The sequence below is a fragment of the Dipodomys merriami genome, unplaced genomic scaffold (assembly GCF_024711535.1).
Source record: "Dipodomys merriami isolate MVZ:Mamm:240054 unplaced genomic scaffold, mDipMer1.0.p SCAF_72, whole genome shotgun sequence".
NCBI classification, from domain to species: domain Eukaryota; kingdom Metazoa; phylum Chordata; class Mammalia; order Rodentia; family Heteromyidae; genus Dipodomys; species Dipodomys merriami.
The window spans coordinates 5,483,742-5,507,730 of NW_027206313.1; the positions used below are offsets into that span (position 1 = coordinate 5,483,742).

The 23,989-nt window shown below is 41.1% G+C and overlaps 1 long non-coding RNA gene across 1 annotated transcript; it reads right to left on the reverse strand.

Annotated features, from left to right (window-relative positions):
• Nucleotides 1-268: 268 nt before the first annotated feature.
• On the reverse strand, nucleotides 269-10,080 carry LOC138818169 (uncharacterized). Its single transcript, XR_011368998.1, has 3 exons — nucleotides 9,900-10,080; nucleotides 1,060-1,146; nucleotides 269-333 (listed from the first exon to the last, which is right to left on the reverse strand). It is a non-coding gene; the product is annotated as an uncharacterized lncRNA (long non-coding RNA).
• Nucleotides 10,081-23,989: the final 13,909 nt, after the last annotated feature.

Genomic DNA, 23,989 nt, shown 5'->3' on the forward strand with positions numbered 1-23,989 from the left:
CCTTTGCACACACACACACACACACACACACACACACACACACACACACACACAAAGTACTTGAATATGGCTTGCGAATATTTGTACAATAGCATGGTTTAAATATAAACATTCAGTAGCAAAATGGCTCTATCTAGGTATAACAGTTTCTTCTTAATATATCTATTTCCAGTTCCCCACAACAAAGCATTTCTTTTACCCAGGATTCCATTCTTTGTGTGAAGTAACTGTCATTGTCCAGGTCAGCCAGCCTCACTGGTCAGTGTCTCTTTTTCCACAAACTGAAGCTCCAAAGTACTTAGGCAAGGACTTCTGTAGCGATAGGCTGGTATGCTAAAGAAGTTGAAACAAACAAGTTATTCCATGGCACAAGTATGTCCTCTTGACAGGTAAATGGCCTCTGTTCCTCTAAGATGGAACTCCTCCCAAGGAAGCCGCGATATTCAGGAACATTATGGCATCACCTATCAGGGTTGCTGAAGGAAACGGGTTGGGTGTCTGCACACATACACCTTCTGACTGAGGCTCAGCAGCCAGAGTCCTTTTGGGGGGAGCTTTTGGATTATTAATTTCAGGAAGAGAAGTCACTTGTATTCATGATTTAAAGAGGAAAACGTGGGACAACAGTGTATAGCTATAAACCCATAATAAAGATTTACAGTGAAGTATGTCTTTACCTGACTCTGAAATTGGATTTTCCCCCCTCCTTTTTGTATTTGCGCTGTTGAATTTGACTTAGCCTGGTAACTCTGTCAGGTTCCTGTGGTGAATTGCTAATGAAATTAGGAGACACGAGGTCCATTGACTTAGAAGACCTGTGTCATTAGTAAGACTTCTCTGCTTGTGCATTGGACTGACACCCACTTAGCTTGGCTTTGGTACTCACCTCTGACATTCACACCTACAAGGGAAAGGGGACAGCTGGATGAAGAGGAGGACATAGCATGGTAAATAGGCATTATCAAAAAAAGAGACAAAGGGGAAAAATCAATATTTCCATTAACATCTAAAAGCAGACTTTTTGAAGAACATTTATTTGTTTGGCTGACAGTAATGTACCTAGAAGGCTAGTTCCTTGAAGGTTCACGAATTATACAAGAGTATGGTGTTATTTCTTTTTCTGTCCATCTTGCTCAGATATTTCACCTGTGGAATTTAAAGCAAAAGACAAATGAAAACTCTGCCTAGCCAAAAACAAAAAAACAAAAAAACAAAAAAAAACACCAAAAACAAATAAGAAGTACATTTTGCTAGAGAGAAGATATGACAAGATTCTGCTGATATTTATAAAAATGATTAGTTATGTACATACAACAAAATAGCCTTTGTTTGAAGTTTGCTGGAGCAGACATCGATGGTTACATATATCTCATGGATGAAGTTATTGCTTTTGTAAATCGCATACATAAGATGCATATGTTTCACTGAATTGTAGTTTGCTGTTTGGTGTTTATTTTGTTTTGATTATCCTCTCATCCTCAAACATAAGCTTAAACCCTGCCACTTTGAGAAGCTCACTTAATATAATGCTCAGTTTCCCCCATGTGTTACAATAGTGTTAAGGGAATGAAGGATGGATGGGTATTGGTACTTTGCCCAGGGCCCGGTGTATCATAGAGACTCATTCCCACACTCCACCATCCTGCTTTTCCTTGTTCTCCATTTTCCCAATGTGAGTGTTCTTGCTTCCTCTCCTACTCCACTCCATCAGAGAAATACCACTGGGGAAAGGAGACCAACAGGTGATGACATTGGGTCACTTTGGGTAAGAGACTGACCTACTGGAGACTGGTTACCTCTTCTAGGACTGCCACCAGCTCGTTCTCTGGCATATCTTTGTGGGAAAGCTTGGTGCCACCACCACCATCACGAAGCAGCACAGAATTTCAGACTCTTCTGGCTTTTAAGAACCAGGGCCTAGATGCCATGAAGCGTTGTAATCTGTCATCTTAGACTTTGTGTGGGACCTGGTGGCTCTGAACTTGATCCTGCTAAGAAGGCAGATTTAGCATAGAGACCTGCTGAGAACCTTGGAAGAAAGCCAGAGCTTTATAAAGTTCAAATGGGCCAAAGAAGGGGATGAGGAGCCCTCCATGACACGCATTCTAAGAAACAGAAAATAAAATTCCAAACATTTAAAGAAAACGTGCTTGTTACCAGAGCTGGAATTGTTCTTTTAAAAAAGTTTTCAATTATAGATAAGCCTAGAATAGAAAGAAAATTGAATCCTAATTGAATAATGAAAATTAGCTGGGAAATGGAAGAAAAAAAACTAGAGAAATCAAAATAGTTACTTGGAAATGCTCCTTTGAGCCCATCTTTTCTTTCTTTTCTCTTTTCTTTTCTTTTCTTGTACTAGGGTTTGAAAGCGGGGTCTCAGGCTCTCTCTTGGCATTTTCACTCACAGCTAGTACTCTACCACTTGAGCCACACCTTGATTTCTAGTTTGCTTCCCCCCACCCCCTCCCGCCGCAATCCTGAAGCTTGAAATCAGATTTTTTTCTCAAGACCAACTCTCTACTACTTGAACGATGACTCCACTTTCTGGATTTTTTTGGTGATTAATTGGGGGTAAGAGTCTCATGGACTTTCCTGATTTTGAACATTAATCCTCTGATCTCATCCTCCTGAGTAGCGAGCCATTGGTGCCCAGTTGATCTTCAATCCTTAAATCTTAGCTTCCTGAGTAGCTAAGATTACAGTGGCAAGGTGACTAGCTTGAGCCCAGTTATTTAGAAGCAAGTTTGAAATACCAAGAAATTTTTAGCCAAGAATAAAAGCAGTAGCACACCCGGAGAAGAATGTCCAGTTGGATATGGTAGCTCCATTCTGTAATAGTAGCTACTGTGGAGGATGAGATCAGGAGAATCATAATTCCAACATAATAATTCCAGTCCATGAGATTGCATCCCAACAGGAAAAGCTAGGTGTGGTGGCTTATGCCTGTCACTCAGCTACACTGAGAAGCTTAAAACAGGCAGATCACAATCCAAGCGCACACTCAGGCAGGAAGCAGGACCCTTTCTCAAAAAAAAAAAAAAAAATGCAAAAGAAAAGAAAAGAAAAGTAGTAGTGAAAAAGGCTGGAGGCATGACTTAGTGGTGGAGCACCTGTCCTAACAAGCTCAAGGCTTTGAGTTCAAAGCCAAGTACCACAAGATATAATGAGATGATGGACAGAGGAGGCAGTCCAGAGGGGAGAGAAAGGAAGAGATTAGCAAGGAACTGGCAAGACAGCAGTGACAGAATAGCTCAGGGGAAACAACAGCAAAGTTGAAGGTAAACATAGAGAATGAGAAAATTCCCTGTCTTTTGTGGAAGCTCAAAACAAATAGGATTAAGGGGTTGGACAATGACAGAGAGAGCAACTGCATGAGCCAGTCTTGGAGATACAATTTGGGGGTAATTTTTTTCTCTTCTTTTGTTTGATGCTATGATTACGAATACATTTCAGTTCTATAAACATTTCATGGTAACATTTCCATACATGCATATGATACTGCTTTGATCTTGTCCATCTTCTCTACTTTCTCATGCTTTCTATCTTTAAAGACTTCAGAAATTACATCTAGAATGCCAGGGGCTAGTGGCTCATGCTTAACCCTAACTACTCAGAAGGTTGAGATCTAAGGATTGTGGTTCAAAACCAGCCCGGGCAGGAAAGTCAGTCAGTGAGACTCCTATCTCCAATCGACCACTCAAAAACTGGAAGTGGAACTGTGGCTGAAAGCAGTAGAGTGCTAGCAACAAATCCTAAACAGCTCAGTCCTACTCTGATCTCAGTCACTGAGACATGTGGACTGAACAGCATGGATTCACTTCTTCCTCTTGCAAAAGGAAAAACGAATGCTTTGTGTGGAATATTCTCCCCTCCCCCTCTTGTTTTTGTCAAGAACACACTCTAAATCAGGACTGGAGCTGTAGTTCACTGGCAGAGCACCTGTTGAACAGGCATGAGGCCCTCGGTTCAATTCTTAGCAACAAATCCAAAAGCCTAACCAAACTAGTCACTCTGTTCAGGTACATCTCTTCATTTCAGTGAGTGGGACGTATGAATGATTCTGTGGTTTACTCAGAAACCAGAAAAGAGGAGTGTGGGACTTGGAATCAGGCGTGGCCATTGGCCTTGCCTCAGTGCTCACATTCTCAATATGCGCCTAAGTGTTCATTGCAAACACTGCTTCTAGTGTGTAGTCCAAAGCTTGATATATAATCACCTAGATTAGCAGCTGAGCTCTGGATGCACCTTAGAAATATTTGTAACTTAACAACAGAAATGAAAAAGGAAGGAGAAGATAGAGAATAATGTATAAAATGTTTTTTTTTTTTTAAATCCAAAGGAATCAAAGAAGTATGTAGCATAGTAGCTCCCTCTCCCATCCCTACCGATCCAATTTCTGAGTCCTTGCCCAGGATAAACAACCACAAAGATGACATAGTAGTTTTAGTGAGTTCTCAGGTGATTCTTTGGCTGTCGGGTGAAGAACCATTGCCCTGAATGAAGTGATCAATCCTAAGCCTTCCATAGCATAAGTTCATTATAGGATGTGCGGGCTGGGGGCCTCATTATAAAGCAAACATTACTGGCTTTAAACACTTCCTGCATGCATTTGCAGTGAGGAGGTTTAGTGAGGAGGGTGAGGAGGTTTAGTACTACAGATGATGTTTGACTTAACAATGGTGTCATTTACCATGGATTGGCTTTACAATAATTCAAAGATGGTAGGCATTCAAGAGAAACCATACTTCCTTGGGGGAGGGGAGTTGGGACCAAGGCCTTGTAGCTGCCTAGTGCTCTACAGCCAAGCGACTTTCTAATCTCTTTGCTTCCCTTCTTGAATCTTGATGGCTGCCTAGCAGCACTGTCTTGGAGGCTGGGCAGGGAGTTCCTCTCAGCACCCAGCCACACACAGATTCAGCACTGCGAGGGAAACAACGCCACAGTGTCCTGTAGCCAATACATTCCACGAGATAGTTAAAATGTGATTTTTCAAATAGGCTTTGTAGCGGGGAGCCACAGGCAGCTCATGCCTGTCATCTTGGCTTACTCAGGAGGCTGAGATCTGAGGATCTCAGTTCAAAGTCAGCCCAGTCCCACCCCTCCCTCTGCAAAAAAAAAAAGTCTGTGAGACTCTTGTCTTCAATTAACCCCTATGACGATGGAAGTGGTGCTGTGGCTCAAGTGACAGAGTAATAATCTTGAGCAAAAATGCTAAGAGACAGCTCCCAGATCCTGAGTTGAAGCCATGGTAGTAACACACATACAACAGATGTTGCGCTGGATGATTTGCCCAACCATAGGTAATGTATTTTCGGGGTAGGTTTGGCTAAGCTATGATATTCAGTAGGTTAGGGGTATAAATGCATTTTCACAATATAATGTGTTGAGTCTATGTTAGGTTATTGGGATATAATCACCATGAAAGGCATGGGACATCTATCCTTAAGTAGAGAAGTATCGTTAAGACACAATAGCTCCCCAACAAGACAAACTTACAACCTAGGGCCTAAGAAAATGTGAGGATCTGACTTTGCCAGTGGGTACACCACTGGGTCACATACATGGCCCTCCATTGGATCGGTTAAGGAAGGGAACCAAATGAGACGTGTGAAGTTTATCTTCTCTAATATTCTGTAGTATAGAAAGGTCGATGGCTGACTCTGAATCCATTCATACTTTCTTCTTCCTAATGAAGCCTGGTTTTGTTCTCATAACCAATGCTCCTGACAGACTGCATACTTCAAGGGAAGCTGACACTGTAAATGAGTGAGCCTTCCTGATAATGGGATACATCGTTCTCTCTTCAGAAATGGATATGTGACCCACTTCCAGTTAATAGAAGGTGCTGACAGGTTTGGAAGTAGTTTCTGAACTGCTAGAATCCAGTGTCTCCCTCCCATTCAATATGAACACAGATGCGTCCATGGCTCTGGGGCCTAATGTGACCCTCCCATGTGGAATGTGGTGGAAAGACTCAAAGAACTGGGACCTGTATCAATATATTGAACCACAGCCTCCACCTATCTGAAACCCTCATTAGAGCTGGGCTTTCTGATAGATGAGCCAATAAATTTATTGCTTAAGCGATTCGAATCTGGGTTTTCTGTTACTCAAATCTGAAACCCACCTAAATGATTCATCTTCTTTAAGTCTCAATCCCTCATTCAGTATTTTAATTCATTCCCTGCTTCTGGGCCATTGACCTTGTCTTTCTTTATTTTAGTTTTTCAACCTTATGGTCATCAGATATCTTAGTGGCTACTAATTGGTCATTTTTAAATTATGTCTTTTCTGTCTCCTCTTGGTCCATCAACACAATTGACACTTAGAAACATCATAGTGTATATATAACACATATACCTTAACCCTGTTCACAGTCAGAGTGCTTTACACAGTGAAACTAGACAGAATGTTTTTTTTTTCTTTCTTGTGATTGTTTCTAACATATTTATAAGATGATTTCTTTGTTGCTTTGTATGTCCCTCTGTCACAGTATAACCCCTGCTTTCACTGTATTTGATGTTGGTATACTTTGTTGAGGGGAAGGGAAAAAATAAATTGTTTAACTAGGGATACAGGTAGACCCATTGCAACAATGAGATGTACAAGACCTTATGTCCAAAAAACGAACTTTACAACTTTGGCGGGGGGGTGGGGGTGGGATGGAGGGATGGGAAGGGATGGGAAGGGGAAACAAAGGAGGAGGCAACAATGCTTGATAAGAAATGTACTCATTACTTTGTCCATGTAATTGTAACCCCTCTGTACAGTATTTTCACAATTAAAAAAAAAACTAGACAGGAAACTTGCAAATAGATAGTCACTCATTTTGGAAATCTTCAGAGCCTTGGTAAGATATTACTAATGTCCTCGTTCTTGTCCTGGAACAAGAAATAGATGTTTTCTTGTTAAATGCAAAATTTCTTTCTTACCCAGTATGGGTAGCTCATACCTGTAATGCTAGCTACTCAGAGGATGAGATCTGAAGACTGAGGTTCAAAGCCAGCCCAGTTTGTGAGATGATTACTTCTAATTTAAGAAAAGGTGGAAGTAGAGGTGTGTCTCAAGTGGTAGAGTACTAACCCTGAGTGAAAAAGCTAAGGGATAGAGCCCAGACCCTGAGTTCAAGCCATAGACTGGCACAAAAAGAAAAAAAAATTTTTTTTTTCATCTTGGGGAATTGATTTTATAGGAATTCAGGAAAGGAAGGAAGGAATCAGTTTTGTTTGTTTGCTTTCTTCTGGGTCTATGTCCCAGAGTGCTTTCATATATAACTTGTGTTAAGTCTTTTAATCTGATAGGTTATCTTTTTATTTCTATGTGACATTTGGGACAACCAAAGCTTAAAGGAGTAATTTTATCAAGGTCATTAAAGTGAATGTCACAGCCAGATTCACATCACAGACTGGATGACTCCAAACGTATCTACACTCTCTACAAATGAACATTGTCACCCCTCAGTCACATTGTGGGATTTTCCAGTCCTAGTCAGTGGGGGAATGAGCCCATGACATCATTGGGTACTTGGCTAGACAGATATCCATATGCCTATCTGATCCTTTGGCCTGGTCCTGAAATGATGTTGAATAGTCAGGTGGCTTTTCCTCACTTCTGCAGGGACTCTCTGCTGAGGAGATGATCAGCATTACCCGCACAGTACCCAGCTTTGGGCTTTTGGGGCTCCCTAGGTGGTAGCCCCCTCTCCTCTCATGCCCCCAAGGCCGACAATAATGCCCCAGATGATACTGGTAAACACAATCGTTGGGCAAACACTTGGTCCCCGTCAGGTATTTCTCTGGTCTGATTTTCCTACCACACTTTGGTGGTCTTCTGGTCTCCACATGTGAAATGAAAGCTATGGTTACAGACGCCAACCTACTCTTACGGAGCATTGCAATTTACGGAATTGTTCACAATTACCTGCTTCCCTGTTCTTATGCTGCTTATATTTGCTTTTGGAGTAATCTGCCCAGCTTTTAGTAGAAAAGGATTCAATGCCCAGAAACATGCATTTGTAGTAAGTCCCATCTGACATGTCAAACTGAGCATGTCTCCCTGAACAGACTGGTTTGCTCCCTTCAAAGTAGTTCCTAATCATCCCACCACAGTAACAGTATGGAGGGGAAATGGATGTGAAAGGATGTTAGTGAGAAGAAAAGATAAGAAAGGAGAGGGGGAGGAAGACAGGAAGGGAGGGAGGGAGGGAGGGAGAGAAGGAGGTGAAGGAGGGAGGGAGGGATGAAGGTCTACGCTAGTTGAACTCATAGAACTGTTGATGTTTTCTTATCTAGGTACAGATTGTTTTGGCTTAGTGATATCAAAATCAATACTTTTGAAAATTGTTTTTTAGAGGAAAACAGCTTAACCAGATCCAGAAGATACATCCTCAAAACAGAACCAGAATTATTAGAGTTGCTATGGATAGCTGATCATCTCCAAATAATTACTTACTGGCTGTCTGGCTTCTCTCTCGGCAATACCATCCACAAGAGGGAAAGGGGGGAAAAGAACACAAAATATCCCATTTCTTGGTTTATTGTCAGGCCAGGAATTTTTATGCTTACGAGTTCATTTGCTCAGCACAAAAGCTCTTCAATGAGGGTGGGGAGAACTTGTTTGCTCGGCTCTTTTAGTTCTAACCACGGAAGCTCAGAGAGGTTGAGTAATGTCCTTTGCTGTCCCTGAGAGGAGGCCCGAACCTTGTCTTCTGACCTTCATAGGTATTACCTCATTTACTCTACACAACAGTCTCAAAACCACAGCTATGGTTCTCACATCGGTCTAGAGGCCAGACATCTAAGACCAAGGTGCCAACAGGGCCATTTTTTCCCTTCCAAGGCTGTCGGGGGAAATCCTAGCCTGTATATTCCAGCTAGGAAGACGGCCAGTGTTCTTGAGCTTGTAGCAGTGTTAAGTCTGAACTTGGCATGTCACATGTAGCTTTCTCCCCTGTGTTGCTCTATGTTTATTTAGTTGGATGAAGGAGAGCTGTAATCTAATATGATCTCATCTCCGTTTCTTAAGTATAACTTCAACGACTCTTTTTTTCCTTTTAGATAACCTGAGGCCCCAGGTGGATACTAAATCTGCCGTGGAAGGCTAGCCTGTGTACCGTCATACAGCTATAGGGGCGAAAGGTCAGATTATAACCCATGTTTGTTTGATACCAAATTTTGGTGATGACAATCCAGAGACAAACCTGAAGTTGAGAGGTGGGCTTTTCAGGAGGCTCTTGCACTTGTCATAGCAAGAAGAAAAACAAAAGACAATGTGGTTCCATTTGGAGCTTTCCATTGAATCAATACAGCAATGTAGAAATGGCAAAAAGCCACCCGACCCTTCTCAGTGGCAAACTAAAACTGAACAGAACCTGTCTTAGGCTGTGGTGCTAGGAAAAGGTAGTATATGTGGTGGTGGTGGGGTACAAAGTAATGTGAAGACAGAGCTTTGATAGGAAAGGAAGTGAAGGGTCACGGGTGTGGAAAATAAACATGCGTGGAGGGTTGGAATGAGTTAACAAGTGGGAACAATCCTCGACATCCTTAAGCATTTGGAAAAGGCTTTTAAAGAGATTAGGAATCACGCTTCTTTAGTTGTCATATCTCTATAGAAGTAGTCTAAATTTTGATCATGAATTTATAGATATTATACACAAACTATAAAGAAATTAGTGACCTTGTTTAGCTGTTCTGCCAACATTTTTGACCTTTTACTGAGTAAAGGGAAGAGAAGTCATGATTCAAATGTAAGAAGAAGGGATCATAAAAAGGTCAGAAATGGGGGAAGGGAGTAGACTTTTAACCAAATCTAGCTAATGAAAACCGCAGCCCACAAATCTCCTAACATGAGAATCAGATTTACAATGGTAAATTAGTCCAAATTTGAATGCAGACGTTTACCTCACTACAAAACACGCTTTTCCTTGACTTCTTTCGGTTGGTGAGCTGCAGAGTTTTTGCTACAGAATGGCTCAATGTTACCAAGTTGGGGACTTTCCACTGTTGAGCAAACCATTCAGGGAAACAAAATGAACACGTGGTAATCCTGATGAATTCTCATTCTCCAGGAGTCTTCAGTTAGGGAGTCTTTAGAAAGTTCCAGAGAGGAAAAAGGAAAGACTTCCTGGTCAGGAGTTTGTAACTGATCAAATTATGGTGAAAAAAGGTCTTGGGTCTTTTTTGTGAAGTCATAAACAAGCATTATGAAGAAGTTTTGAAGAGGCTCAGCAGAAAATACCTAAACGATAGAGCTATGATATCCTTTGGATACGCATCCAAAGGAACAGAAATTGATGTATGGAGGGGAAAGCTGCACTTCACATTCATTGTAGTACTACTCAAAAAGTCCAAGGTACTTGTATTTCAGTCTGTGAGAATGTGGTGTGGAATACCATTCAGCATAAACACATAATAATGGAAACTTGTCATTTGCAACAACCCAGATGGAGAGGGAGATTGTTACGTGAAGGGAAATAAGCCCCACAGGACAAATCCTCTGTGATATTACTTGGGTGTGGATCCTAAACAATGCTTGATCTCATAAAAACAGAGGAGCGATGGGTACTGAAGCTGGAGAAGGTGGGCAAGGAGCGAAGGAATTCAGATAGTGTGTGATTCCAGATGGACCAGACAGATAGATTTGGGGATCTCTCACACAGATGTCTGATTGTAGTCAATAATAATAACAATGTATTATATAGTTCAAAATAAGAGAGGAAATTTCAAATGCATCATGAAAAGAAACACTAGGTAACTGAGATGATAGGTATGTTAATTACCTTGATTTGATCCTACTACTTGTGTGCATACATAAAACATCACATTTGGCTGAGTGTCATCGTGCACATTTACAAACCCAGCACTCAGAAGACAGAGACAGGAAAATCACGAATTTGAGGTCATCTTGAATGACATACACTGGTGTGTGTGTGTGTGTGTGTGTGTGTGTGTGTGTGTGTGTGGTGCCCATCTTGGGGCTTGAACTCAGGGCCTTGCACGTTATCTTGGCTTTTTCCTCTTCACTGGTGCTCTACCACTAGGCTAACCAGCTTTTTTTCTTCTGGTTAATCGGAGACTTTCCTGCTCTGGCTGGCTTTGAACTACAATTCTCAGATCTCAACCCCATGAGCAGCTAGAATTACAAGCATCGCCAGCCCATCCCTCTTTCATTAAATAGCACTAGAGGAATTTATATAAATGTCTACTTGCAAGGCTAAGAGGAAAAATTGTATTTTGCTTTATGAGCTGCTTGTCAATGGTGAGAACAGAATATCCATTACAAGTCTCATTTCATCGAAAGGTTATCATTTTGAAGGTTTTCTTTTTTTTTGTACCTTTCACATTTATACTCCAACTCTAATTTAATCCAGCAGCTACTGGAAAAATTTCACTATCTTGAAAAGTTCTTAGTGTTTTGATAGTAGCACTAAATTACTTCCCTTGAAAAAAACAGATTTTAAAAGTGAAAACTGGAGATATTTTTTTCCCTCATGTTCAGACATAATCTTGGCAGAATTTTTTTTAAAAGATAAACAGAATGTCAGGAGCACTTACAAAAGAACACTGGAGCAGAGCGGCGCGGGTGTCAGGGAACAGGATGGATGGACGTTGTCACACAGATGGCCATGCCTGCCGGAGCCACGAAGCAGAGAGACTTGAGATTTCTTTCATTCACATGAAACTCACTTCAGATGCCCTGACGAGGCAGAAGTGGAAAGGCGGCTCTGCTTCTTTCCTCTGCTTCGGGGGTAAGTCATAAAGTCTGTAAGACAGAGTTACCTGTCCCCAGAGAGACTGCCAGCGCAGGTGGGAGAATCCTGGCTCCCCAAAGCATCTCGTTCCCTGGGGGGACTCATCAGAAGCCAACCAAGTGTCTGTACAAATGCTCCAAATCTGCCTGTCCGGAGCATCCACAGTTGTTTTCTCTTGGCACAGATCATAAAGATCTAAGATGTAAATATTTAATACCATTCAAATACTCCCTTCCTTTCTCCTCTTCTACAAAAGATGTGTCGGAGAAATGCTCACTTCCTGGGATACCCGATGCACGGATCTTCGTGCATTTATGACATTATAACCTTGATTTCACAAGACTAATAACTAGTTTTCAAAAACCGGGCCATATGCTGAGATCTGTTCCTATACTCTTCTGAATAATCTTAAGTGTGAAATCCCCCTCCCAGTTTTTTTAAATTTTTGTTTGTTTATTTGTATTTTTGTTTGTTTGTTTGTTTGTTTTTTGGTGCTTACTTGGAATAAGAGTCTCCCAGAGGTTCCTACCTGGGCTGGATCCCAGATCTGATCCTCAGACCTCAGCCTCCTGAGTAGCTAGGATTATACACGTGAGCCACCAATGCCCAGCTATGAAATCCTTGTATTTTAATCTAGAATATCATACAATTCTGATAAATTCAATAAAGACAATAATTATCTTGTTTTGAACTTGGGATTCTTATCCCGTTCTTTTAAATCACACTATGGATTTGTACAACATTGACAGTTAATAGTTTGTACAGTTAACAGTTAACATGGTGCCTTGTGCCTGTAATCCCAGCTACTCAGGAGGCAGAGATCTGAGGATTGGGGTTTAAAATTAGTCAGGGTCAGAAAGTCTGCAATTAACCTGAAAGTGCAATTGTAGCTCAATGAGTAGAGCACCAACCTAGAGTGGAAAAATCTAAGCAAGCATCCTAGGCCCCAAGTTCCGTCACCAGGTACACATACACACACGAACGAATATTCACATTTGATCAAGCTGAATAAGAAATACTCAGTTAGGTTTTGTGTTCTTTTCTCAGTTGTCTCTGGTATTCTAAAATTATGCTACTCCAAAACATTCTAAAAATATTGTACTTACCCAGTGTTGAAAGTATTCTATTACCACAAATGAAGGTCTGAGGATGTACCTCAGTGGTAGTGTAGTGTTGACAAGGCTCTGGGTTTAATCATCAGCACACACACACACACACACACACACACACACACACACACACACACATATATATAATACTATATATATATATAATATATAATAAGTTGCTCCTCTCCTTTTACCTACAGAAACATTAACTAGAGTATATCCTTCCATGTACAGATAAAAGGTAGATTAAAGGCCTAGCCTACTACCTCCCGAGACACAGAGTAACAGATATGTTTGTGTGTAACTAACAAGGTCAGAGACTGTTCAGCTGCAGGAGCAAACTCGATTAAGACCGTGATAATCTTTTGAAAGATTGTAATTTATCTCCATTTGAGGGGCATTATCTTAGTGCTTCAGCTATCACAGGGAGCAAGGTTAACAAATACTCAGTGATGAATTTTTGAAAGCTGTAGTCAGATCTTGTTCTCCTAAGCCCTTCTAAAGGTTGTCAAAGGCAATAAAATAAAAACTGTCAAATTTGTACACAGAGTTCCACAACGGCTGTTATCTGGGAAAGTGCTTTATGATTCATACAGTCACTACCTTTATACTTAAGCAACTTCTGGTTTGCTTTAGGTTCAAGACAATCTATTCCCCTTGCTCATGTGGGAAAAATTACCAGAAAAGGCCCCTATTTACTTGAAATAAGAAACTATGAGACACAAAATCCACTGCGAGGGGATTTGTACTTTTCACCATTGTCTGATTCTTTCTCTAAGGGTTAGCATGACCGATCATTTTCTTAGCAATGTTATTTGACTTAAATGTGGCTTTTGATGTCTGTAAATAGCCTGAAATATTCCAAGTGGGGTTTGAAGCGAATTTTGAAGGAAGATAGGAAAGTGGGAATGAAAACGATTGACCATCTTCCAGCAGCTGGGCTCTTTGGTTGGAAGTAGATTGTTGTCCTGGAGATCTCCCAAGACCTCCCGTGAGCTACACACATGCTACATCTTACAGATGATCATGATGGGGAGGATGAAGAACTCAGCACCAGGTCTCATAGCGCAGCCGTTGGGACCAAATTGGGGATATATTCACTAGAAGATTCTATCCACTGCTCTGCAGGCTTTCAACTTGGTAACAGACAACTCTTTTTCAACAACTCATGGCTGACCATTTGTTCAAGTGATTGATTTCCCCCTCTCTTCTCATGCTGGGAGCAGTTCCTTTGAGGCAAAATATTCTGCAATGTAAACATCAGTGGGTTTGAAAAGCACCAGCAATGTTCAGTGAACTTGGTCTCTCTCATTCTGCAGAAGGGAAAAGTTGGACTGTGGTAGAGGTGGAATGGAGAAGCCAGTTCAAATTGCCTTCTTGGATTGCAACAAGAACGAAGACTACATCTGGTTAGTTTAACATAGAATTCCAGTGCCAAGCAGGCCCATGGTGATTGTGTATTCTCTGTGTCATTCTTGAGCCAAAGGCATCCTGCAAAGTTAGTTGCTCTGTAGTGACTGCCCTCCCCTCATCCAAAAAAAAAAAAAAGATACTGCTAGGATCATCATGTATTGGTCAGTTCTAGGAGATGGGTCCGTTTTGCTGTTAGCAACTTCCATCCAGATCCTCTTTCATTATGAACATACGTATTAAGGATTCTTGGTGGCGAGAATTAAGACATTACCTTCACTGGACATGAGGAATTCTACACCCTCCCCCAAGTAGAACTGGGGCCAAAGGTTTGCTAGGTGAGTGCTCTGCCATTTACCACCTGAGACATAGCCCTATTCCCTTTGTTTTTCAGATAAGGTCTTGCGCTGACTTATAGAAATCTGTCTCAAACCATGATACTCCTATCTGCTGCTTGAACAACTGGGATTATACCTGGCTTACACAAAACTCTTTCTACCTCAGGCTTGTTCTAGAAAAACTGATCTACTTCAAAAGTATTTGTTTAATCCTTGCTACTTTTGCTTGGAGATGGGTAGCTGCCATTTGCACTCATTTTTGTTTTACTTGAATAGATAAATTTAGAGTTAGGTTGTGTGTGTATGTGTGTGTGTGTGTGTGTGTGTGTGTGTGTGTGTGTGTGTGTGTGTGTGTGTGTGTAATGAATTCCAAGTTCAAAAACAATAAAAAAGTATACATATATGGAAATACCCTCAGGAATCCTCATTGCACAATTAATATGTACTAATATTTTTAAAAGTAAAAAGGAAATCAAGATCAAACACTTGTTTAGGGCTGGGAAGGTGGCTTAGTGGTAGAGTGCTTGCCTAGCATGCATGAAGCCCCGGGTTGGATTCCTCAGTACCACATAAACAGAAAAAGCCAGAAGTGGCGCTGTGGCTCAAGTGGTAGAGAGCTAGCCTTGAACAAAAGCAGTACAGGGACAGTGCTCAGGCCCTGAGTTCAAGCCCCACGACTGATAAAAACAAAAAAATCCCACATGTTTTAGTTTTAATATATCCTTAACAGAGAAAACTTCCCAAGTGATCAAGAAATACTAATCAAATCATTACTTCTGTTCACTTGCTTCCAAAAGTCTAATTAGTTGATAAAATGTATTCATTGAGTATAGTATTGATATTATGAAAATGTTAAGGTCTTCTATCCCAACCACACATTAGACCAGGATATAAAGGTTAATAATGGCTTAGAGATTTTGAAAAGAGAAACAGTGCATCTTGTTATAGAAGAGGAAAAAGTTCATGTAGAAGATGACTAAAATACTCATGATAATCATTAATAAAACCATAAAGGGAATACCAGGAAAATGTTGCTTCTATTTGAAAGCCTTTACATTATAGATAACAACATTAACTCTGAATCAATATTCAAGTCCCACAGACGCACACAGAATGTATCCCCTTTGTTCAGGAAGTGGTTTCAAAAAAGCCTTTATGTTGTTCATGTTCCTAATCCTCCAGGAAAACAAAACAACTCTTCTTCTTGTTTTGTGTTTTGATATTATAGTGTGGTGAAGGATGATTCTTTTCCCTTGAGAAAAATCTGAGAAGACTGAACTGGATTTGTGAGAAAAAGCTCTGGTGACCTGTTAGAAGAGCTGGCATGTCATCTGTAACCATCTTCGCTTCCTGGTATCCACACTCCTGTTAGTCTTCTATACTGAACCAGAGTATCTCAGAGTGGTAACAAAGAAGTGATGTTAGGCTGGACATGGTGGTGCAGGCCTATAATCTCAGCATTTGGAAGGCTGACGTAGGAGGATTACAAATTCAAGGTCAGTCTAGGCTACAAAAAAAAAAAAATATATATATATAGAAAGAAAGTGATGTTGTATGACTTAGCTGACAAGTAAAACACAATATGCTCTGTGAATTGGAATGTAGAGAATCACGGAAAATATTTTAGTATCAGTATGTCCCCCAATTTTTTTCTCTTTTTTCTTTTTGTCAGTCGTGGGGCCTGAACTCTGGACCTGGGCGCTGTCCCTCAGCTCTTCAGCTCAAGGCTAGCGCTCTACCACTTGAGCCACAGCGCCACTTCTGGCTTTTTTTCTGTTTATGGGGTGCTGAGGAATCCACTCCCGGGCCTCATGCATGCCAGGCAAGCGCTCTAACACTGAGCCACCTTCCCAGCCCCCCCCCACATTTTATGTGCCATACTTAAACTAAAAATGTGTTTAGTGCTCATTCGCAGTTGAGACTGAAATGAGTGTCCTGTGTTTTTACTGAGTCTAGCAGCCCTCACGAGGGCATTTTGGCTTCCACCTTCTGCTCTTGGGTTTGTCACCGTGTTCAGAGGTGTTCAAATAGTCAAGGAGGAGGAGTCCCACCACCCTCCTCAGAGAGCCAGAGTGGCGCTTGTTTACATAACAACACTTACCTCATTTGCCAGTCTACATCCTTAGTGGGTCCTCTCCTGGCAGGGTCTTCCAGAACAGTGCCATAGAAAGGCTTTTCCCAGAGTGTCTGAAAGCCTGCCCATCAGAGCACAGCACCATCTTTGACAGGCTTCCTTTTGATTGCACAATGTGCTCTGTTTCTCCTTTGAAAATCTCTTCTATGTTTCCCTGTGGGCTTTTTTTTTTTGAGTCAGGATTTTGCTCTGTGGTCCCCTCAAGTGTCTTAAGTGCTGGGATTACAGAGGTGCACCACTACACACAGCTTTGATCTTTTGTTTTCTTTATCTGTGAAATAGGGTAAAAATATTTCTATGACCTTGTAGAGTTGGTTGGAAGAGTCAATGTGCTAATAGCCTTCCAAAAGTGCCAGGTAATGGAGAAAGCCCAATTGATTGGAAGTATCTTGGTTATCTCAACAATTGGCTTGCATTAGAATCATCTGGAAGCGTTGTTAAATCTGATTACTAGGCCTCACTACCTCTTACATTTCTGATTAAATAAGAGCGGGTGTGGCCCAGTGATGTTGATGCTCCTAACCTGGAGAGAATCTCTGCTCAGCGCTTTCAGTGATGGTGGCCGTGCTGAGAGAGTGACTTTTTGTTTCTTTTTATAAATGATTGGTGTCAGCTGGGCTCAGCTGTCGGCCAAAGCAGAGCCGTGAGGAGTGTGAAGTCTGATTTCTCTTGACTGCAGCAGGCACAGAAGTTTCTGATTCATTTCTGGCTATAATCAATACCTCTAGGCAAAGGGATGCTGTTGGCCAGCAGGAAGGCTAGAAGACTTCAGCCCAGAAAGACCAGCATGTGTTAAATTCAGAGATGATCTCTGTTCAAACACAGTTGCTCTCCAGTATCTGCAGGAGATGGAGTTAGGAACCTCCTCTACAAACAAATACACATAGATTATTATTATGCATGTTCTCCTTCATTATACTTTGTGTGAGTGTGTGGGGGTGTGTGTGGGGGGGGTGTTATTGGAACTTTAATTTAGGGCCTGGGCACTGCCTCTTAGCTTTTTGCTCAAGCCTAGTTAGTGCTCTACCATTTGAGCCACAGCTTTATTTCTGGCATATTTTGTGGTTAATTGGAAATAAGATTTTCCTGCCGGGGCTGGATTCAACCTTTATCTTCAGATCTCAGCCTCCTGAATAACTAGGATAACAGTTGCATGGCTTCCTTTATACTTTAAATCATTTCCAGACTGCTTATATACCTAACCCCAGGTAACTGCTATGTAATTAGTGTTCATACTCTATGTTTAGGAAACAATGTCAACAATAAAATGTCTGTGCATATTTAGTATAGATGCAATTTAAAAACATTGTCACCTGTGCTTGGTTAAATCTGTGGGTGTGACTCAGTAAACAGGAAGGACTGAAATAGGGTCAGTTTTGTTCCTGGAACTTGAACTCAACCATCTTGAAATCCTGGGACTATTCCTTCAGCTGAAGTCTTAACCACAGTGAGAAAGGCTGGGAAAGTTTGTAGTAGGAAGTCAAGACTCCTACAGTGGATCAGGAGCAAACATTTTTGATTCTAATTGGAAGAGCTTTATAGAATTAAATAAAGGATACCTAAACATTGAGTAACTGTGTGAACCACAAACTTATTTCAAAACTGTGTAGAAAAGGCAAGGCGACTTTCTTAGGTTCATTGTCTGAGATCTGAAAATTAACCGATAAAAGAAAAATTAACAAGAAAAAAAGAAAATGAACAGATTTTATAACATTTTTTTACATGCATGAGGGTTTACCCAAATAGTAGTGAACCCCCCCCCCCAAAAAAGCGATTAGACCAGGGTTTTAATATATCACCTTAACAAAAGCTGATAAATTGTGAAGAAATAACAGACAAAGTAATGCTGCTTTTAGCTCCTGGAGGCAATAAATTGTGGGAAGGTATCTGCATGTATGTGGTAGATAAAGGTTGTTCAGTGACGTGTTCTCCTTCAGACTCCAGTGGTCTCTGGAGATAACAGTGGTCTCCAGGAGTTGTTCTCTTCCTGCTAGAGAGGGGAACATCTTTACAAAAGGAAATTTATGCCCTGCTTTTAGGCAGAAAAAAAGGAAGCCAGGGATCACATCCTCTTTCTGTTCTTCCTTATTGCTAGCAGTAATTGTCCTGGTACAGTGGCATTTGGGAGTGGCTCATCCTGATTCCATTCATACCTTCGGCAATGTTTCTCAACCCTCAGCTTGTATGTAGACCACCTGCTTTTGTTTTTGTTTTTCTTAAAATGCATGCTCTCCTTCAGCAGGTCTGGACAGGGGGCTGACATGGGCATTTCTAGCAAGCTTGCAAGCAGTACTGTTTCCAGGAAGATTTTGAGTCTCATCCCATGGCAAATGAACATGAATGGAGGCAGAGTTGTCTGTGGACACTTGGTTGTGTAGCACAAAGCAGCACCGAGAGGTGCTGAGAACCGCAGCTCTTCGTTGATGCAATTGTTTAGCTTTGGGAGTATTCGATTTCACCATCTATGTAGCATAGCCTGTACCATCTTTTATTCCTACAGCAACCAAGACAAATGGGATCTTTGCCTGCCTATGCCCTGCAGGCCCCCATTTTATATCCAAGCAAATACTAATCTCAGTGGTGCCAAGCGCTACCAGACTCTTGGAAAGAAAAGAATGTTCTCATTGTTTATGCCCTTAAAGGAAAAATTGGTCAAACCACTCTAAATCAGAATCTACTAGAAATTCTCACATATACAAATCCTGCACTGTTCCTTGCAATTTGCTCATAGGAATTCTCTGAGTGGTCTTTTCTTGGCTTCTTTCTTTATTGTATGTGTGTATGTGGGTGTGTGTGCATGCGTGTGTGCTGATCCTCATTTCTATCGTTTATTCCAGGAATTAGGGTTGATAATTAGAATTCTTTTTCCTCTTCCTCTTCCTTGTTTCTACTTGTTTCTCCTTCCTCCTCCTTTTCTTTCTCCTTCTACTTCTTCGTGCTGGTCTTGGGGCTTAAATTCAGGGCACGGGCACTATCCTTGAATGTGTGTGCTCAAGGCTAGTGCTCTACCACTTTGAGCTACAGGGCTATTTCTGGCTTTTCAGTAATTACTTGGAGATAAGAGTCTCACAGACTTTTCCTATTGGCTTCGAACTGTGATCCTCAGATCTCAGTTTCCTAAGTAGCCAGGATTTAGGTGTGAGCCACTGATACCTGGCAAGAGAATTTAAATTCTTAAAAGTTACTGCTTGAAGAAAACCAATTCAGATCTTACACATGGGAAAACAAAATGGACCTGATGTAAGTAAAGAGAAATTCAAATTATGATGTACTGCTTATGAAAAATGGCTTTGTTTGGCAATCTCCCTCAATGAATGTAGTAATTTAAGCAAATTTTACGTTAAGAATTTTCTATTGTGACATTGTCAGCTTTGAATGGCCATTTGTTTTAAAGCAAACCTCTGAAAGACTTGGTCAAGTGCCAGATACTTATTGTGATGACAAATTGCTCACAATGAATTGCTTTCAGAGAAAACACTACTTTTTGTTTTTGAAACAGATTTGTGTAAATGTTAGACATATTCTTGTATCTGTAAATCTTATTCTCTTACCATAAACTTTAAAGACCAAGTTTGTCTTAGTTTGTGCCTTTCAGGTCCTTATCTTCTGCCTAGGTCCTTTGGGGCTGCAAAGAGTTGACCAATGGAGTATCATTGCATCACTCCCTCATGGGTCCTGATGCAAACACACAGCGATTGTGGGTAGAGCAAGCCATGTAGGACTCTACATTCTTGATTCTTTCCTTTACAAATGCAAAATTATCCAGAATTTTTTTTATAGGTCATTGGCAGTGTTTTATTGTAATACTTAAAGACCTCTATTTTTCTTAAACAAGATCTACATTGGTTAACAAAGGTAACTGTTGTTAAAACGACACTGGCCCGTACTTCCAGGAAGGTTATATGTGTAAGTCACAAAAATCAATGAAAATACAAATTAATTTTGCTCATTTTCACAAGTGAATAAGATGGTTGCCAATTTTCAAATAGCAAAGCATGTGTCTTCATGTGATTAAATAGTTCTAAAGTTGTATTTATGGGTTACAGAAAAGCAGAGAACTGGGGAAAAGGAGGTCTTTCATCTTGGAGGCTATAAATCTGCTTCTGCTTTGGTTGCCTAACTCATTTTAGACCTGCGAATGTGGGTCCCCACTGGGGTCAGACACGAATCATGGAGGGTTTGATTACTACACAATTTTGGAATACCTTCTTAAGAAAATTAAAAACATTTTACTTTTGTAAAAGTTACAAAAATAAAAGGCAATGGGAGTCAATATTTGGAAAGAGGTCTCTTCTATAATATAAATGATGCTCTTGACGATGAATTATGATTTATCTTCCCAGTAAATCTCCTTCTGGACTTCTAGACATACAGATTTGGGGCAGGAAGCTGTCCTGTCTTACCCATCAGAATACCATGTAAATGATTTGTGTGTGGCTTATGGAAATCAGTCATGTTACTTAGAAAAAGCTCTGGGGGAAAAATTATATATCCATGTTCATGTATTAATAGAAGATTTTTTTTGCTTAGTTTATTAGAGAGCACTCGTGATCCATTGCTTGGTCTGTTTGCCTGTATTTGGGAGACCACCAGTTGAATCTGTAAAGTCCTATGTGATCAATCATTACTGTGGTTGTTAAGAAACAACAATATTGACATTGGCCTCATGGTACAAACCTGTAATCCTAGCTACTCTAAAAATGAAGAAAGGAGGATTGTAGTTCAAAGCCAACCCTAATAAACATTATGGGATGACCTTTTAGTAAAACAAACAAAAATTAAAAGACTGGAGGTGTGGATCAAGTAGTCTACTGACAACTTGCCTGATGAGCAGATGGTCTTCAATTCAATCCTGCACTGAAAACAAAAGTTAAAAGCAGTTAACTTTGATTTTTGTGGTATAAGCCTACCTAAGTAAATTGACGGGTTGAATTATATTGCAAACTAGTTTGTTCACTTGTATAGAGACACCAGTATTGATCTTAGCTTACTTCTATCATGGATAAACAAATAACAGAGAAAAACACATAGTTCAACAGCTGGAGATGGAAGCAAATGTGAAATCCTGAGAGTTGGAGAAGGTTTCCTGGAAGCTGGTTGGAACTGAGGCTTACTCAAAGACAGTCATGTCTTTGAAGCAGAAGAAACCATTTCAATACAGGTGAGAGCATTCATTCCGAGAAGAAAGAGTAGAGAAACTTCACCACTATGTTAAGTTCTTCTGAAGGGATCTCCATTTGGAGAGGAAGATGAAGACTGTATTATTAAAAGCAAGGCTTTGGAAATCAAGCTAAAAGTCTGGATGTGAAAGTCAGTGTTTTTCAAAGTGTGGTCTGTAGACTAGCTGCTTCAATAGCCTGGTAACTTGTTAGATATATAAATTATCAGGCCCTGCTCCGGCCCTTGGTTCTGAGACTGGGGTGGGCCTGGCAATCTCTCTTAATAAACCCTCTGATGATTTCAGTGCTCACTAGAGAACCAAGGCCCTCAATTATTGTAAGCCACAGAAGATTTCCTAAAGGAATGGAAATCCATGTTTCTAGAAGATTAAGGTGGCAACTATGGGTTAGATAGATTGCAGAGAAGGGATTAGATGCATGAGATGCTCCTTTTTTTTTTTTTTTTTTTAACATATGCCTTAATAGACATAGGATATATAAATGCCTGCTGTCGAATTCCAAAGCTGTTCTGTGTCAGGGGTTTAGCATCTTCATTTTCTTTCAGAACATATTCAATTGTGGTGATATACCTTGGTGAGCCTGCTTTAAATTATTTAACAATCAAGTTAATGCCTTCATTTTATTAGTGTGAAAGCTAATTTAATGACTGTTAGCTAGTGAATAGGAGAAGAAAACCCTGTCTCTTGCAGCAAATACAGTAAACAGTCAGTAACCTTGTAAATACACATCAGGCACATTGGGAGATTGCTTTTAGTATGGAATTTAGATGGTTTTAGGGAGATCTAAGGGAGACTATCCTACTGACATAGAATAATTTCGAGTAAACGTGCTTGAACTTGAAGTGGAGACCATCTAGCTGCAAAGATCTTACGTCTTTGTGTCCCCAGCTTGAACAAACCGATGCTGCTGGACCACTGCCCGTAAGTGTTTTCTTAAGTTTGAAGCCTTGGCACCTTTTATTTCCCCATCCAAAGAAAACCTGCTGTGGGAGAAACGCACAGCCTATGTACTGACAGAACCCCCCACGTGTGCAGGGGTACAGTTTACATAAGACAATAACACAGTGTGACGGAAGAGACAGGCTGGTGAAATGTCTGTGGTGTCTTTTTTCTCTTTTCTGTTTTTTCTGCTCTTTTCTTTTTGGCACTGTAGTGGAATGGGTACATAACCATGGGAAAGCTGAGAGCTGGCCTCCGCCGTGTCTGGCGGTGACTGACATCCTGGATGTGGCCGGCCAAGAGACGTTGCCTCAGCCTAGCATTCATTGTGGTGCTGGAGCACTGGGGGGCAGGGAGGAGTCTGTGAGGGGTCCAGGCTTAGGAAGGTGATCCAGCAGACAACATCCAAACCACCTACACCAAGGCCAGGCTCCCCTTAGCTCAGGCTGGAAAAAGAGCTTTTCGAGTACACGTTGATCCTTGTTGGTGTGGGAGCAGCGTGGGAAATCTTGTCTTAGCAGCAGCGGTGAGGCTGGAGTAATGCGATAAGGCTGGGCAGTCTGCAATCAATGCCCCCAAGCATCAGGGATTGGGCCAGAGCAGAGTCCCAGACTAGAAGCCCACCTGTGGGTTTCTGTCTGTATAATATCAAAACCAGTGGGATGCGCCCTGAAAGGGAGTCAAACAAGCAGAGAACAGCAAGGGAGTCACATCCACACCGACCCACAGCTCACCAAGGACCAGCTACAGAACCAGTCAGTGCCACTCACTGTGTTCATTCGTTTCACCTTCAAAAAAACAAGGAGGACCCCGGTGTAACCCTTCCTTTACAGAGGAAGAAACTGAGGCACACAGAGATGACCACCAGACCCAGTGACTTAAAGACTGAGTTTGCAGACTAGCTGTGATCATTTCACAGGAAGCTCCAGGGTGGAGTTAGGTATTTACATGGGAAATAAAGGTAACTGTGTGCGCCAATCAGAACACTTCCTGTGAGGATGTTAACCAATCACAGAATAAGAAAGGCTTCCAGTAGAGCAATTTGCCACACCCTCTAACGGGGCCAGGGGTGGTGGTGGTGGGGAAGCCTTTGAATCTGTTTTACCATTTCAGACTCTGCTGCCCTGGTGG